The sequence below is a fragment of the Oncorhynchus nerka genome, linkage group LG9a (genome assembly GCF_034236695.1).
Source record: "Oncorhynchus nerka isolate Pitt River linkage group LG9a, Oner_Uvic_2.0, whole genome shotgun sequence".
In the NCBI taxonomy this organism is placed as follows: domain Eukaryota; kingdom Metazoa; phylum Chordata; class Actinopteri; order Salmoniformes; family Salmonidae; genus Oncorhynchus; species Oncorhynchus nerka.
The window spans coordinates 36,919,190-36,934,482 of NC_088404.1; the positions used below are offsets into that span (position 1 = coordinate 36,919,190).

Genomic DNA, 15,293 nt, shown 5'->3' on the forward strand with positions numbered 1-15,293 from the left:
GGGGATTAGTCCAAATCACACAACAACAAAAAAAATAAAAACAATAGATATAGTTATAGAGGCCCAAGAAGAAACATAATAATAATAAAAATAAATAAATTGTAAAAAGTATATAAAAAATCCTCATAAATCTTCACACAATACCCCATAATGACAAAGCAATAACCTGGTTTTAGAATTTTTGCCAAGTATTCAGACTCTTTACTCGTACCTTGTTGAATCAAGCCTTTGGCAGCGATTACAGCCTCAAGTCTTCTTGGGTAGGACGCTACAAGCTTGGCACACCTGTATTTGGGGAGTTTCTCCAATTCTTCTTTACATATCCTATCAAGCTCTGTCAGGTTGGATGGGGAGCGTCACAGCTCCGCTATTTTCAGGTGTCTCCAGAGATGTTAGATCGGGTTCAAGTCCGATCGAACACTCAAGGACATTCAGAGACTCCCCAAGCCACTTCTGTTTTGTCTAGGCTGTGTGCTTAAGGTCGTTGTCCTGTTGGAAGGTGAACATTCGCCCCAGTCTGAGGTCCTGAGCGCTCTGGAGCATGTTTTCATCAAGTATCTCTCTGTTCTTTGCACTATTCATCTTTCCCTCAATCCTGAATAGTCTCACTGCCGCTGAAAAACATCACCACAGCATGATGCTGCCACCACCATGCTTCACAGTAGAGATGGGTGCCAGGTTTCCTTCAGACGTGACACTTGGCATTCAGGCCAAACATTTCAATCTTGGTTCTTATGGTCTGAGAGTCTTTAGGTGCCTTTTGGCAAACACCAAGCGGGCTGTCATCTGCCTTTTACTGAGGAGTGGCTTCCATCTGGCCACTGATTGGTGGAGTGCTGCAAAGATGGTTGTCCTTCTGGAGGGTTCTCCCATCTCCACAGAGGAACTCTGGAGCTCTGTCAGAGTGAACATCAGGTTCTTGTTTACCTCCCTGACCAAGGCCCTTCTCCCCCGATTGCTCAGTTTGGTGGTAACAAATATTCTATTTAAGAATGATGGAGGCCTTTGTGTTCTTGGGGACTTTCAATGCTGCAGAATTTTTTTGCTACCCTTCCCCAGATCTGTTTCTCGGCACAATCCTGTCTCGGAGCTCTACGGACAATTCCTTCGACCTCATGGCTTGATTTTTGCTCTGACATGTACTGTCAACTGCGGGACCTTATATAGACAGGTGTGTGCCTTTCCAAATCGTGTAGAATCAATTGAATTTACCACAGGTGGACTCCAATCAGGTTGTAGAAACATCTCAAGGATGATCAATTTAAACAGGATGCACCTGAGCTCAATTTCGAGTCTCATAACGAAGGATCTGAATTCTTATGCAATTAAGTTATTTCTGTTTTATATTTTTTATAGATTTGCCAAAATTTCTAAAAACCTGTTTCTGCTTTGTCATTAAGAGGTATTTTGTGTAGGTTGATGAGAAAAAAATATTGAATCCATTTTAGAATAAGGCTGCAACTTAAACAAAATGTGGAATAAGTCAAGGGGTCTGAATACTTCCTGGACGTACTGTATATTGGCATGGTTATTGTTAGCGTCGAGGGACGACAAACTGTGCCAATATATCCTCCATGCACTGGCTTCGAGGAGATTATCACTTTTATACAACAGGCTACCAAAATATTAAAATAAAAATTGACATATTTTCATTAAAAACGTTATTTAATTGAATTTATTCATACTATTTCATCCTTCGACAAGATATAGTCCCGACACAAATCTAGGGTAGCTACCCAAGTCGGCTGGTTGTTCGTTCTATCGGTTAGGTTGCCAAGAAGCGACCCAGTCGTTCATTTTTTTAAATCTGTTCTATATCTATGGATGCAACCCAGTCGTTCCATTGTCATACTGGATGGAAACTTTCTTATCCCTTGCTTGCTTGCTAGCTAGCCAACTATGGCTAACTTACAGGCACATCAAACAGTCCAGCCAGAATAATATCAAAGTAGCTTCATTTGAATTTGTTTAAGCTGGTTTCTAGTGAGATTTATTTGGATGCATCCTTAACAATGAGCTAATGATATGCGATTTTGCCTGGCATAGAACATGTGCTCTCTCTCATCAGGACACTGTTATTCGAGAGCTATCCAACAACACAGCTAACAAAATCACTTCAAACTGAAGCTGAAAAGAATGCAAACTAGCTGCACTAGCTGTTTTAACTGTCTATTGATGTCTTTGTGTACAGTATATCAATAAAAAAATGATGCTGATTCAGGATATTGTCTGGCTGAGAAAAAGCTGCCTACCTGTCGGTCTCATCCCGACTCCCGACTGAAAATGTTGGAGAGACAGACATTAACATGTCTACAAATCTCTGCTGTTGAAAACTAAATGTTGGTCTAAAAGAAATGTGAGATAATGTCAAGATGCTTTTTATACTGGAGATCTGTCTGACTGGGCTGATGAGACAGTGGATTGCGCAGTCAGATGGAACAGAGTAAATGGGCATTTCAGCGTCATAGCTTTAGCGGGTTCTAACTTGTGGAATAGACACCTGCTGGAATACGGTTTTAACCAATCAGCATTCAGGATTAGTTCCACATGTTGTATAATAGTAATTAAATAGTCATCAATAATACTATAGATACTTGCTGCTACTAAATAAAGGTTAAATAAAATAATTAATAAATAACAACAGTACTATAGGAAGAAAGGATAATAGATTGAGTGGTAAAAAAAATACAGTTTTATAAAACTTAATATGAAGCAGAAAATACAGTCTTGATGCAGAGAATAGCGTCAAAATGCAACAATCACATTGTAGAACAGCAGCATAGAATTCTGGTACCGCGTGCAAAAAGAACTCACTACCATACCCGTTCAAAGGTACTTACATTCTTTGTCTTGCCATTCACCCTCTGAATGGCACACATAGGAAACTACATCTCCACTTCGTAGTAAACAACATCCCCACTTCGCTGATCCTCAACACTGGGGCCCCACAAGGGTGCGTGCTCAGCCCCCTCCTGTACTCCCTGTTCACCCATGACTGCGTGGCCATGCACACCTCCATCTCAATCATAAAGTTTGCAGACGACATAACAGTGGTAGGCTTGATTACCAACAGCAACAAGACAGCCTACAGGGAGGAGGTGAGGGCTCTCGGAGTGTGGTGTCACGAAAATAACCTCTCACGCAACGTCAACAAAACAAAGGAGATGATTGTGAACAGCAGAGGGGGCACCGTCCCCTATCCACATCGGCGGCACAGCAGTGGAGAAGGTGGAAGGTTTTAAGTTCCTCGTTGTACACATCACTGACAAACTGAAATGATCCACCCACACAGACAGTGTGGTGAAAAAGGCGCAACAGCACCTCTTCAACCTCAGGAGGCTAAAGAAATTTGGCTTGTCACCTAAAACCCTCACAAACTTTTACAGATGGCTACTAATGTGGCCAGTATCCATGCATTTTGAAAGTTTCAGTGAAGCCTGCATAGAAAGCCTGGTTTAATCCTGCTCTCCCCTGGCCCCAGCCCTGGCACACTGCTGCCAGCATGGCTGCCACGTAGGCTCCACTGCTCATGTAGGGGGGCCGAGATGTGGTCAAACAGATGCAGATATTCAACTTCCTTAGGGCCAGCCTATCTCTGCTCTCCCCCAGTGCATGAGATAGGCAGGTGGGATTAGATCACTGAAGCATCCTGCTCTCCCTCTCTGACTCTTAACAACCCCCATATCGAAATCCTGTCAGCGAGCTGCTTTGTCTCTGGCATTAGCATTTTGTAGTGGCTTGCATATTAAAGAGCTTGGAATCCTTCTCTGATTCCTCACTCTGGCAGGCCTTCTTAGGAACTATAGCAGTCAATACTAATGAGAATGCCTTTATCCATGATCAATTGTAATAATCTTGTCAGGTGATATACCTCTAAGTATAATTTTAAACCTTCTTCCACACATGAAATTGTGTTATGAACAAGGCAGCTAAATAACTTCAACAAAATCATACATTGCTCCTATACACAGATACTTTTTTTGTGTGTTGAGTTACTGGAATCTCTGAAAGTAATTTGCAAACCAGCCACATCACCCAAGGATTGATACTATCCATAGGGTACAGTTGGACCTGTTTAGTGACATTTAAATGTAATCATGAGTATAGTCGACAGGGGCCTCTCATTTCCTACTCGTGGTGATTGACATTATGCTTGAATGTTTCTTGTTTCCAAAAATTAAAGGTGCAGGGTGTGTGTCTGGGATGGTTAGTTTATGGTGTGTGGTAGTAGACCGTTTGCGTGTCTGGGATGGTTAGTTAGTTTATGGTGTGTGGTAGTGGACAGTGTGTGTGTCTGGGATGGTTAGTTAGTTTATGGTGTGTGGTAGACAGTGTGTGTGTCTGGGATGGTTAGTTAGTTTATGGTGTGTGGTAGACAGTGTGTGTGTCTGGGATGGTTAGTTACTTTATGGTGTGTGGTAGTAGACCGTTTGTGTGTCTGGGATGGTTTGTTAGTTTATGGTGTGTGGTAGACAGTGTGTGTGTCTAGGATGGTTAGTTTATGGTGTGTGGTAGTAGACAGTGTGTGTGTCGGAATGGTTAGTTTATGTTGTGTGGTAGTAGACAGTGTGTGTGTCTAGGATGGTTAGTTTATGGTGTGTGGTAGACAGTGTGTGTGTCTAGGATGGTTAGTTTATGGTGTGTGGTAGACAGTGTGTATGTCTAGGATGGTTAGTTTATGGTGTGTGGTAGTAGACAGTGTGTGTGTCTAGGATGGTTAGTTTATGGTGTGTGGAAGTAGACAGTGTGTGTGTCGGGATGGTTAGTTTATGTTGTGTGGTAGTAGACAGTGTGTGTGTCTAGGATGGTTAGTTTATGGTGTGTGGTAGACAGTGTGTGTGTCTAGGATGGTTAGTTTATGGTGTGTGGTAGACAGTGTGTGTGCCTAGGATGGTTAGTTTATGGTGTGTGGTAGTAGACAGTGTGTGTGCGGCAGTAGACCTAGCTGCCCCGTAGGACCCCCTTGCTGCTGCTGCCCACTCGCTGACTCAGTAAAGGCCACATTTGCATAATTATCAGTTTAATTGGAGGGATGCAGCCAGAACATGGCCCTTTTATTGTAAGCTAGGGAGTCCACACTGCATTTGTTACACAGATATACTGTAGGGGGCTGAGAGATTAGAAAGCAACAAAATTGCCAGCTCGTGTTTTTTCTCTCTCTGGTTAACCTGATAATCGTCCGTGGTAACAAACTGTCTCACCCACATACATTTTGTCAGATAATTTTCTAGATAATAAAAAAATATGCTCATTTAGGAATATTTTGATATTCTTCTTTGCCACTGGATATAAAACATGGTGGAATCACTTTATATTTATTAATTAGTATGGAAACACCAGCAAACCAAACTGATCATTGAAATATGAATTTCCTTGGAGAAAGCATCCTGTTTGCCACAAAGAGAAGAAATTATAAAAGGTGCTCATATGCTGTAAGAAAACAAAGCAACGTGGAAGCTTGCTGGGGGAGGATGATACACTAGGAGGTGGACAGAGGGGAAGGTGGTATGCCTCAGTGCAACGCAGATCAGGCAACGCATGGGGGTCCCATCTGTGCTTTACAGTCCAGTGACAGTAGAAATGTATTAGACCCCCTACCCCAACCCCCCGTCACACGCCCATCCTGTGTTCATCTCCCAGGCTTCAGCTGGGCCCCTGACTGTCAAATCCTCCACTGCTGAACAATTAACTGGGCAACTGTGAACTATAAATAATGTAATTAATATTTTGTGTGGAAGAAGGAGAAAAAACACAACGCTAGTTTTAATTTAATGAAACTTTGGGCACAGGTCAGAGCTAGCTGGATTTTTAACTCTGCTCTCTGATTCCCAGTGCACAACGCAGCCACACAGGTGTGCATGAGATGTCTGCTGTAAATGCACTCATAACATGTCGTGCACATGTTTCCTCTATAATTTGACTCCACTCTTGCAGAACCATTGTCTGATTGATGGTCTACTGGACATATTTCCACACACCGGCATGCCATTGAGGGACACACAGTATTTAGGATGCTATGGAGACTGTTTGTGGAATCAGGAGCTTTATTCCATTGTGAGAGTTGCCCTATCTCTGCAGGGGGCTGTTCTTCAGCATACAGTCTCAGTTTCCCTCTGTCATGGAGCGTGTGCTCTCAGTGTGCAGGCTAACAGTGGTGGGTAGACAGGGCCTTTGAAAGGGGCTGTAGTATGAGTGTTTGTGCCTGTGTCTGCTGCAGTAGCAGCGCTGGGCAGCCTCTGATCAGCCTGAGCCTTGCCTGCAGAGAGCTGGCGCTCCCTCCAATCTCATTCCATGTTCAAAGGTAGAGCAAGCCCCTTGTCTTTTATGTGCTCTCTGACACTAGAGTCACAGCGCTGCCACCGCATGCCTCCTGGCAGTAGACAAGAGCCTGCCAAAAACGAGGAGAAAAAAGCCCAAACTTAATTGGCTAGTCACAATGTATTTCTTCAGACACAGCTCATATTTCAATCGTAGACCTACTTTCTCTGCCCGTTGATGATATTTGGTTGAAAAAAGTAAACAAAGGAACGAGCTGGAGAGAATAGGTTTTCTTGGTGCATTGAAACCTACTGTGTGCTCGTTGGTTACAGAGCTGAGCCTGGATTAGTGGGAGAACAATGGCTCCCTCAAAATGGATCCTCCATACATCACTCAGTCTGTCTCAGATGCAACGCTCACCTAACCACACACACTATACAGAATTAACTTGGTTTGTTTATCAATCTCAGGATTAATGATGCATAATTAAATAAACTATGTGCTATTTTGTCATCAGATATCAGTGTTAACCGACTACGCCACATCTTAGATATGGTGTCTGATCCGTCCGAGAACAATGCAATTCATCATAACAAGGGGTTACATTCAAGCATAACCCAGCTTGTTATGCATGTTGATAAAGATGGAGCAGAGAGCAAGTGAAATCAAATGCATTTTGGCGCAAGATGTATATTAGCACCTTGTGAGCATCTCAGAGGAGCATCTGTCTTAATGATTTATGCCAGCAGATAGACCTTGGAGAATTAGCAACTCAGGGTGATATTTACGCTCACCGCTCAGTATATGCTAATGGTCGACCCATGGTCGCATTTCCAGGAACGAGGAATTCTGAGAAAACTGGCGAGGAGAAATTATAATAATTTAGAGAAAATCTTTTCTTCAGTTATTCCAGGCATAAGACTTTGTTGGGGAAATGGTTGTTAACGTTTTCTGACTGACAATGGACTCACTCTGTTGAAAGAGTCTGACTAACTCCTTGCTCAGCTTGCCTGGATGATACATTAAGGCACCTTTATAGTGGAGTAGCTCCACATCTCCAGTCTACGCACAGTATGAGTGACTCAATGTTTAAGTGGTTTATTTATGAATGGTTGTCAGGAAAACACAGTCAGTTGCTATTGAATTGGACGTCTTTTGCCGGGGTACACACCCATGTTACCTTCGAGACTTGGCAGACTTGTACAGTAATTGTTCAATGATGACAAACTCACTGCCTCAGATGAATTTGTTTTTTTTATCACGGTTTTGATTAAACACATTCTGGCGGATTACATAGTAAATGTGTTTGGGATGTAAGGCGGATGATGCATGTTCTTTCAACATAAGGCCGGGACGGGTGGTATGGAGTGCGGACATAAACATAGCCAGTCAGTGTTACAGTAATCCAACCTGTGCTGATGGTAACCACTCAGTCATGTCACGGTGCAACGACAAGCGAGGTTTAGGGAGAGAGAGAGAGATTTGTAAGGTTCCACACCCTGCTCTTTGGTGCTGTGCCAAAAACATATTTAAAGCCAGGCAGTAATCCTAGGTGATAAGCTCTTTGTCAGCTGTACATGTTACAAGAACAGCCAGGAGAATCCTATGCCTACACATTGGAAGGATTACAGCAGGTTTTGTTTGCATGTTTGGACTTGCGCATGGAAGCTACAGTATCTTGTAGGAGCCCGTTTTTTGTAACTTAATTTTGTGTGTATGTATTCATGTTTGCTGAGAATTATTATTAATTAATACAAATAATTGGATTACAAAATGTTTTTATATACTGTACGTTTATATGGATAGTTTTCTCTGAACTAAAAATCTTTATTTTATCCATATCCTATTGCCTCTACATCAATCACACTATTTTCAATGCTGTTGACAAAATGTAGAGTCAATAGTGTAGTTATGGCCAGCAATCATAAGTAGCAAATATTGTGAAGTGTTATCCCTCCACCACATCTCTTCCATCCATTGTATTACCTTATAATCTCGCGACCAGCTCTTTTAAACCCTTTGGAACCAATTGTAGGAGAGAGCCTGTCTTGAGATGCCCCCAGTGGAGAGAGGCTCATTAGTTAAATCCCCACTGTGGGCTAATGCATCCCTCTAGGTCCAGGAGCACCACAGAGAGAGGGGGAGAGTAAGACACTTCTTTGACTCCTTCCTAGGGGTTTCTTTCACATATTTTCTTGCATATATCAGCAGCTGAGAGGGCGATGCATGTCGGCAGTTTTGAAGCCGCCCTCGGCTTTCTGTGCAAACCTTTGGTGGGATTTTCTAGAAAGCTGCATGCTCTGTTGGAGTGCCAGTGGTCAACAGGGCGCTGGATCGAGTATAGTATGGTAGAGTATGTCACACACAGGTTTTTGATATTCGTTTTGATGTCAGAATGGATGGATACATGGACATCTAGAAACAAGAGTATTATTTGTTTTCATCTTGATGCCTTTACCCTCTTCTGAACCTGGCTGAGGTTCACTGATGGGACACTGTCCAGCATGTTGGAGCATCCTATCTATAGCCCTGCATATTTGCATGTAATCTGACCTTTTCCTTTTTGTAAATGGGATAAAAACTCTTGTTTTGTTAGTAATGATTGGGGAACAGGAGGCCACAAAGCAGGCAGGTCCCCACTTAACCAGAATTTATATTTTGGGCACTTAGAGGGGTTTTGAGGGCTGTTATATATGGCCTCCCCCTTGAACAAGTAAACAGACCATTTATTATTAACTCAGGTTTAAGGTAGAGCATTAATCCTCAATGACAGTTTGCCTACTTGTTAAGGCAGCCAGTTCTTCTGCTGGCTGGAGCAGATGGGTTTCAGCTGCTGCTACTCTAATGCACCAACTCACTAGATAAGCCTTTCTGGCTGAGACCAGTATCATCTATGAAATATGGTGAATTAATGCTGGGTAGTTAAAGATATCACTGTTAACTGTCAATTAAATCGCAACATACTGTACATGAGATTTTATACCTGTGAAGGCAATTTATTAAACCGCCTCCTTCCTGGTTCTTTCTTTATGCTTTTTATGCTTTCTCAAGGGATTAGTATTGTGGACGTTAAAGAACCTTACTCACATTTTCATCTACGGCGGCAGCACCTGCTCTTTGGCCCTGTGAGATGTTCTATTAAGTCTGGTCCATGGTGAACTGAACTTCAGCCGTGTATTTGCCTGAGGTGCCTCCTCATTGGACAGGAGCTTGGCCCTTCTTTCTCTTTTCCCTGCTGTTGTGCAACAGCTCCTGTAGAGCCAGCTGCTGGGAGCATGTCCTGACTTGAACCCAAGCTGACAAAACTGAGTCACCCTCTCAGAGCAAGGCAGACCTCAGCCTGGCGCACGGCCCCTTCCTCCACCCAAACAGATCCTACCTCTTCCAGATCATGGGGGGCGGAGATCCAACCACCCCACAATGAAGATCGAGATTCATAAGCCCCCGCCCTCTTCTCTCTCGCTCTCTTGCAATTTTGGATATTTTTCTTGAGCTGTCTGACTACGCTGGAGGTGTTATGGTGTGGTCTGAGCCCACATAGTCTCAGACCCAAGGGCCACTGATGCGCCTCTGCTGAACACCCTGCTCTCTCTGTCATCTCTTTGACACTTAGAGTGGTAGAGTCAATATAAAATGTATGATTATCTGTCGCAAGGACACAGGCTAATATGAAGGATACCATCTCATTGAGTGTTGTCATTGAGTTTGCACAAGAGTTCCAACACCAGGAAATTCCATCAGGAGGCGGCATAGGTTGAAAAGGCAGCAAAGACTTTGGTGCAGTGAAATGAGGTTTGCGTGAACACCACCGACACATTTTAGCACAGAAATCTACAGCAGCCTGTGGGAATCACATATAAGACTCAGAGAGAATGAAGAGTGGGAGAAAGGAGGTAGTTTCAGACTTGAAGGCCCTGTCTCTTTTTGAGGAGTAGTAGCACTCCCTCGGTGACAGCGCCAGCCCTCTATGAGGAGAAGAAAGGTCCCCGTTATCGCCTGTAGGGCTGCCGTCAGTGCTGACTAAAGCTACTGTACATTACAGTCCAGGGTCTGAAAACGCTCTCTCCTGTTATTCCACAACATACACACAGTTCCAGCTTTTATTGGTCAGTTACATAAAACATATTGGCTGTTAAAGATAGAATTCTTAATTGCTACATCCATTTTTGGACTTCAACATTAATTTTTTATTTTTTTTATTTTATCTTTATTTAACCAGGCAAGTCAGTTAAGAACAAATTCTTATTTTCAATGATGGCCTAGGAACAGTGGGTTAACTGCCTGTTCAGGGGCAGAACGACAGATTTGTACCTTGTCAGCTCGGGGGTTTGAACTCGCAACCTTCCGGTTACTAGTCACACGCTCTAACCACTAGGCTACCCTGCCGCCCCATTAATGATATGTACCCATTGATTCTATGAAGAATATAACTTAGAAATGCCTAAGCTTAGTTCAACTGTCGTACCCCCTTCTTTTACTCCAGTGTTTGTAAACAATGTAAATATAAACAAAAACTATATACTGTAGCCCCAAAACATGGTTAAAACTATAATTGTGTTATCATGGCTGGTCAGTCCTTGCATCCATAGCTTTGTCTATCAATTTGAAAGTGGTTACATTTCTCCAGGCCCATCCTTCAGCTTTTTACCCAAAACATTTACCAAAAAACAGAGGAAGGGTAACCACTTTGTTATTGTTTCAATTAAGGACTCTAGCTTTAAATTTGATGACGATCACATGTAAAAAAATATTTTAAAAATATACAAAAATGACTGTAATGTACATTTGCTTTACATGACTAGAGTGAATATTGCAGGGTAAAACAAATACATAGCAATAGCAAGTTCAAACATGGTGTTATACACGAAGTGTACAACACATTATGTACACCTGCTCTTTCCATGACATGGACTGACCAGGTGAACGCTATGATCCCTTATTGATGTCACTTGTTAAATCCACTTCAAACAGTATAGATGAAGGGGAGGAGGCAGGTTAAAGAAGGATTGTTAAGCCTTGAGACAATTGAGACATGGATTGTGTATGTGTGCCATTCAGAGGGTGTATGTGTAAGATAAAATATTTAAGTGCCTTTGAACGGGGTATAAAATCAAATCAAATTTGACTTGTTACATGTTCTGAATATAGCCCTTAACAACAAATGCAGTTTTAAGAAAAACAATTGTTTAAGAAAGTATTTAACTAAAATAAACTACCTACGGTAGTAAGTACCAGGCACACAGGTTTGTGTCAACTGCAGCACTGATGGGCTTTTCACACTCAACAGTTTCCTGTGTGTATCAAAAATGGTCCACCACACAAAGGACATCAAGCCAACTTGACACACAACTGTTGGAAGCATTGGAGTCAACATGGGCCAGCATCCCTGTGGAACACTTTTGACACCTTGTAGAGTCCATTCCCTGACGAATTGAGGCTGTTCTGAGGGCAAAGGGCGTGGGGGTGCAACTCAATATTAGGAAGGTGTTCGTAATGTTTTGTACACAGTGTACATGAGACATCCTAAATGCATTTGAGCTGTAGAGTACAGAGAAAAGGACTATAGCAGATATTTGAATGAAGACAGCTCTAATTCCTCCGTCACATGATTATGGTGATGGAAATGTAACCAACTACTGCTGAGATGATAAAGCTTCAGACATGAAGAGAGCTGTATGAATTATGGCATGAAGATAATTCTATCATTCTTCTGATATTACACAGTCATTTCTGCTCTGTTGGCTTTGAGCAAGAATGCTGCCATTAGTTACACAATAGAGCATCTGGTTTAATTAACCATGTTTTTCCTACTCAAGTGTACTTTTCTCTAAGCCACTAAACCACTTCAATACCACATTCAAAATCATCACTCGTGCATCGGCCAATATGATATTGTCTTGTGCAAACAGCTTCACCAAAAAATTGGGGTATTTTTCTAAGCCATTCAGATGTCTTGGTATTTCAAGCACACTCAGAAGAAAAGGAAAGATTTGGTGGAATCACCAGCCATTCAAATGAAATGGAATATCGTATTTTGTGGGCATGCTTAATTTGGATTAGCCATATGAAGGCAATTAAACGGAGGCTGCCATTTACGGGTTGGCGGGAATGCAAATGTCAATTTGTCTGTTACCATTGGAAAGTATGAAATAAGTACCAAATTCTTGTAACCATGTCCCGTTCAGCTTTCAGCCCTCTCTAATTATATGGGCCTGTCAGGAGGAGGGAGAGAAAGAGGGAGCTGTCTGGCCCTGCACAGACACTGCACAAACACAGCCATAGCTACAACCCCAACCACGGCACTGCTCTGCTCTACTGGTGTCTCAGGCAAGGTCAGATAGAAGGCACTACAAGGACCTCATGCTCCCATTCAGCTGCTACTGCCTGCTCCGCCCCTCACTGTCAAAGCCAGACCCATGCTCTGCAGTGTGTATGGGAGAGGGAGAGTGTGCGTGTGTGTTTGTGTGTGTGCACGCCTGCTCTACACTGCGCTGGGGGCCAAAACACTAGAGATTGCTTTGATCTGGATTCTGAGTGTCTCGTCCAATCACAATCATGTCACCGGCTCCCCACGGCAGGACAGACTCATTCATGGTGCAGAGAGTAGATCTTGCATGTTATTACTTTATATACTGTACACTTCATTTTACTAAAGCTGTGCACACAAAATGACTCCATGCATATGGGTCTGAGAATAGCAGTATGCTATCCAGTGGAGGGCAAGCATTTATATACTTTATGATCTGGCTACACTGGAAATGGAACCAGTGTGGTGATACAGTGCAGTATTTTAAGAATTGTCAAGCCCAGAATTGTCAAGCCCAGAATTGTCTAGCCCACAGGCAGCAGGGAGCCTAGTGGTTAAGAGCGTTGGGCCAGTAACCGAAAGGTTGCCTGTTCCAATCCCTGAGCTGACTTTCAATATGTCCTTGAAAAAGGAATTTAACCCTAATTGCTCCTGTAAGTCACTCTGGATAAGAGTGTCTGCTAAAATGTATATGTTTATATTTTTGCTATGCAGGGCACTCGTTTTGTTAAAAGAACTGACTAAAAACTTTGGCAGTACAATTTACTAAACGAGACACGCACCTTCAACAGCTCTTTGATTTGTTTTTCACTTGGCTCTCTCAAGATAACTGACAACAAAACATCTAGTCAGTATTATGTCCCAGTCATAGACATTGAGCTGGCCAAACTGTTTGTTCCTACTGCAATTAACAGATGTCACGCTGCTTGCTTAGAAAGTACCTCTTCCTCCTGATGCCTCTTGCCGTAGATTGAAATGAGTCTCGAACCCAGGACCTCTGCCTTGTTAGCACTCCTTGACAACATACCAACTAATTGAGCTATACAAAAGGATCCAATTGGTTAGCTGTGGAGTGAGCTTACTCCGTTACACAATGTTGGTGCAACATATTTTGATACCCAATAGATATGATCTACATTGTGTAGTCCAACCTTGTGTGATGTTCTGGTCGTCTGTTAGGCATATTGTAGTCATGACACGGCACATGCTGAAAACTTCCTTGGGCTTATAAAAATGCAGAGAAATCTAATTGGTTGTTTTGTTGATTTGTAGCGGCAGAGTAATAAGCAGGGACTCCAGGGTGTGACTATCTGACAGTAAGAGGGATACGTTGATAACTGCCGCTGACAGACAGTGAGTGATAAGATGCTAAATGTCTGCTCCCATTACCTTTTGAAATTGAAATACAGGTTGTGTCATATTGTTTGTATCCATGGCAACTCCAGCCCAACTCGCCATTGGGTGGACAGAAAACAAAGGAACAACATTCTCCTCGTAGCTGGGAAGTGTTTTTCAGTCCAGGAATAAGTTCTGGAGAACTGCCACATAAGTAGTAAAGTCCCTGTAGACACGCAGGTTGACGTTTATTGTCATGAGTCATTTCCTGGAGGCAGAACTTGGTGATTTTCCAAGCTGCTAAATTTAAATGGGCTATATTGTGAAAATTCATTAAAAAAATAACTTTATGGTCTGAATTTATGATTAGAGTTGGGCATTAGGATTGATTAGCAGTGCGGTTAAGGTTAGGGTTATGTTTAAAATCAGATTTTATTGAGCAAACATATTGATCGAACATTCATGATATCAAATGCTAATCAACTGATTCCCAAATCACACATTTCAGGATACATTTTCAATAAACATTTCCCTTATTTGACACCTACTATGTGACCACAGGAGACCTATATAGCCAGGAGAAAACCTAATTAGCTCCCAGCTGATGTGATTTTGGTAACAGAATGAATCCTTCTCTCTGGTCAGCATTCACACCTTGTTACCAAAGACAGCAACAAGTCGGCAAACATGGACTGTATGTAAACCCAGTACAAACACCTGTTTGACAGGAACATCGTGCCCAGTTGTGTTTAACATAGGAGGAGAGAGAGAGAGCCTGGGAAAAAACACACACAATGCCTTTCTTCCTTGCTCGGCAAAACAGAGAGGCCTTGCATCTGTAGGAGGGGTGCGATGTCTAACAAGAACTAATGCTGTTTATGAAAGTGGAGCTTTTGCATCTAATCACAATGTCTATTTCCATGAGCTTGGTAGTTACTCATGCTTCCCTTCCAACTGGTAGAGCACCTCTCTTCCAGGAGTGCCAGTATTTTTAGGATGTTGTGAAGTTTCCTCGGCTGCATACGGAATGAGATGCTCGCCTTTAGGGGGATGTTGAGTTTGAAGATGATGTCCTTTGGATTTGATTAATTCAGTAACAGGGAAAGGAGCTGTCCCTGACTGAAAATAGACTGCCTGTAAATGACTATATCTCTGTTGTTTTCTTACTTTCTTCCTTTTGCTCTTGTTCACAGTTATCAGTGTTTTTATGACAGGAAGAAAATAAATAAATAAGGAAAAAGATGAGGGTCTAACTGTGGAGCTGGTGGCGTGCGTGTGTGTGTGTATTCATGTTTGAGTGTGTATTCGTGTTTGCATGAGCATGAAATAATAGACTGAGCTCAGAGCAGCCTGTCTCCTTCCCTATAGAACGCTCCTCTTCTTCCTATTTTCT

General features: G+C 42.4%; 1 protein-coding gene across 1 annotated transcript in view; it reads left to right on the forward strand.

Annotated features, from left to right (window-relative positions):
• LOC115134249 (nuclear receptor ROR-alpha A) overlaps positions 1–15,293 on the forward strand; it is a 298,545-nt gene that overhangs the window by 55,623 nt on the left and 227,629 nt on the right.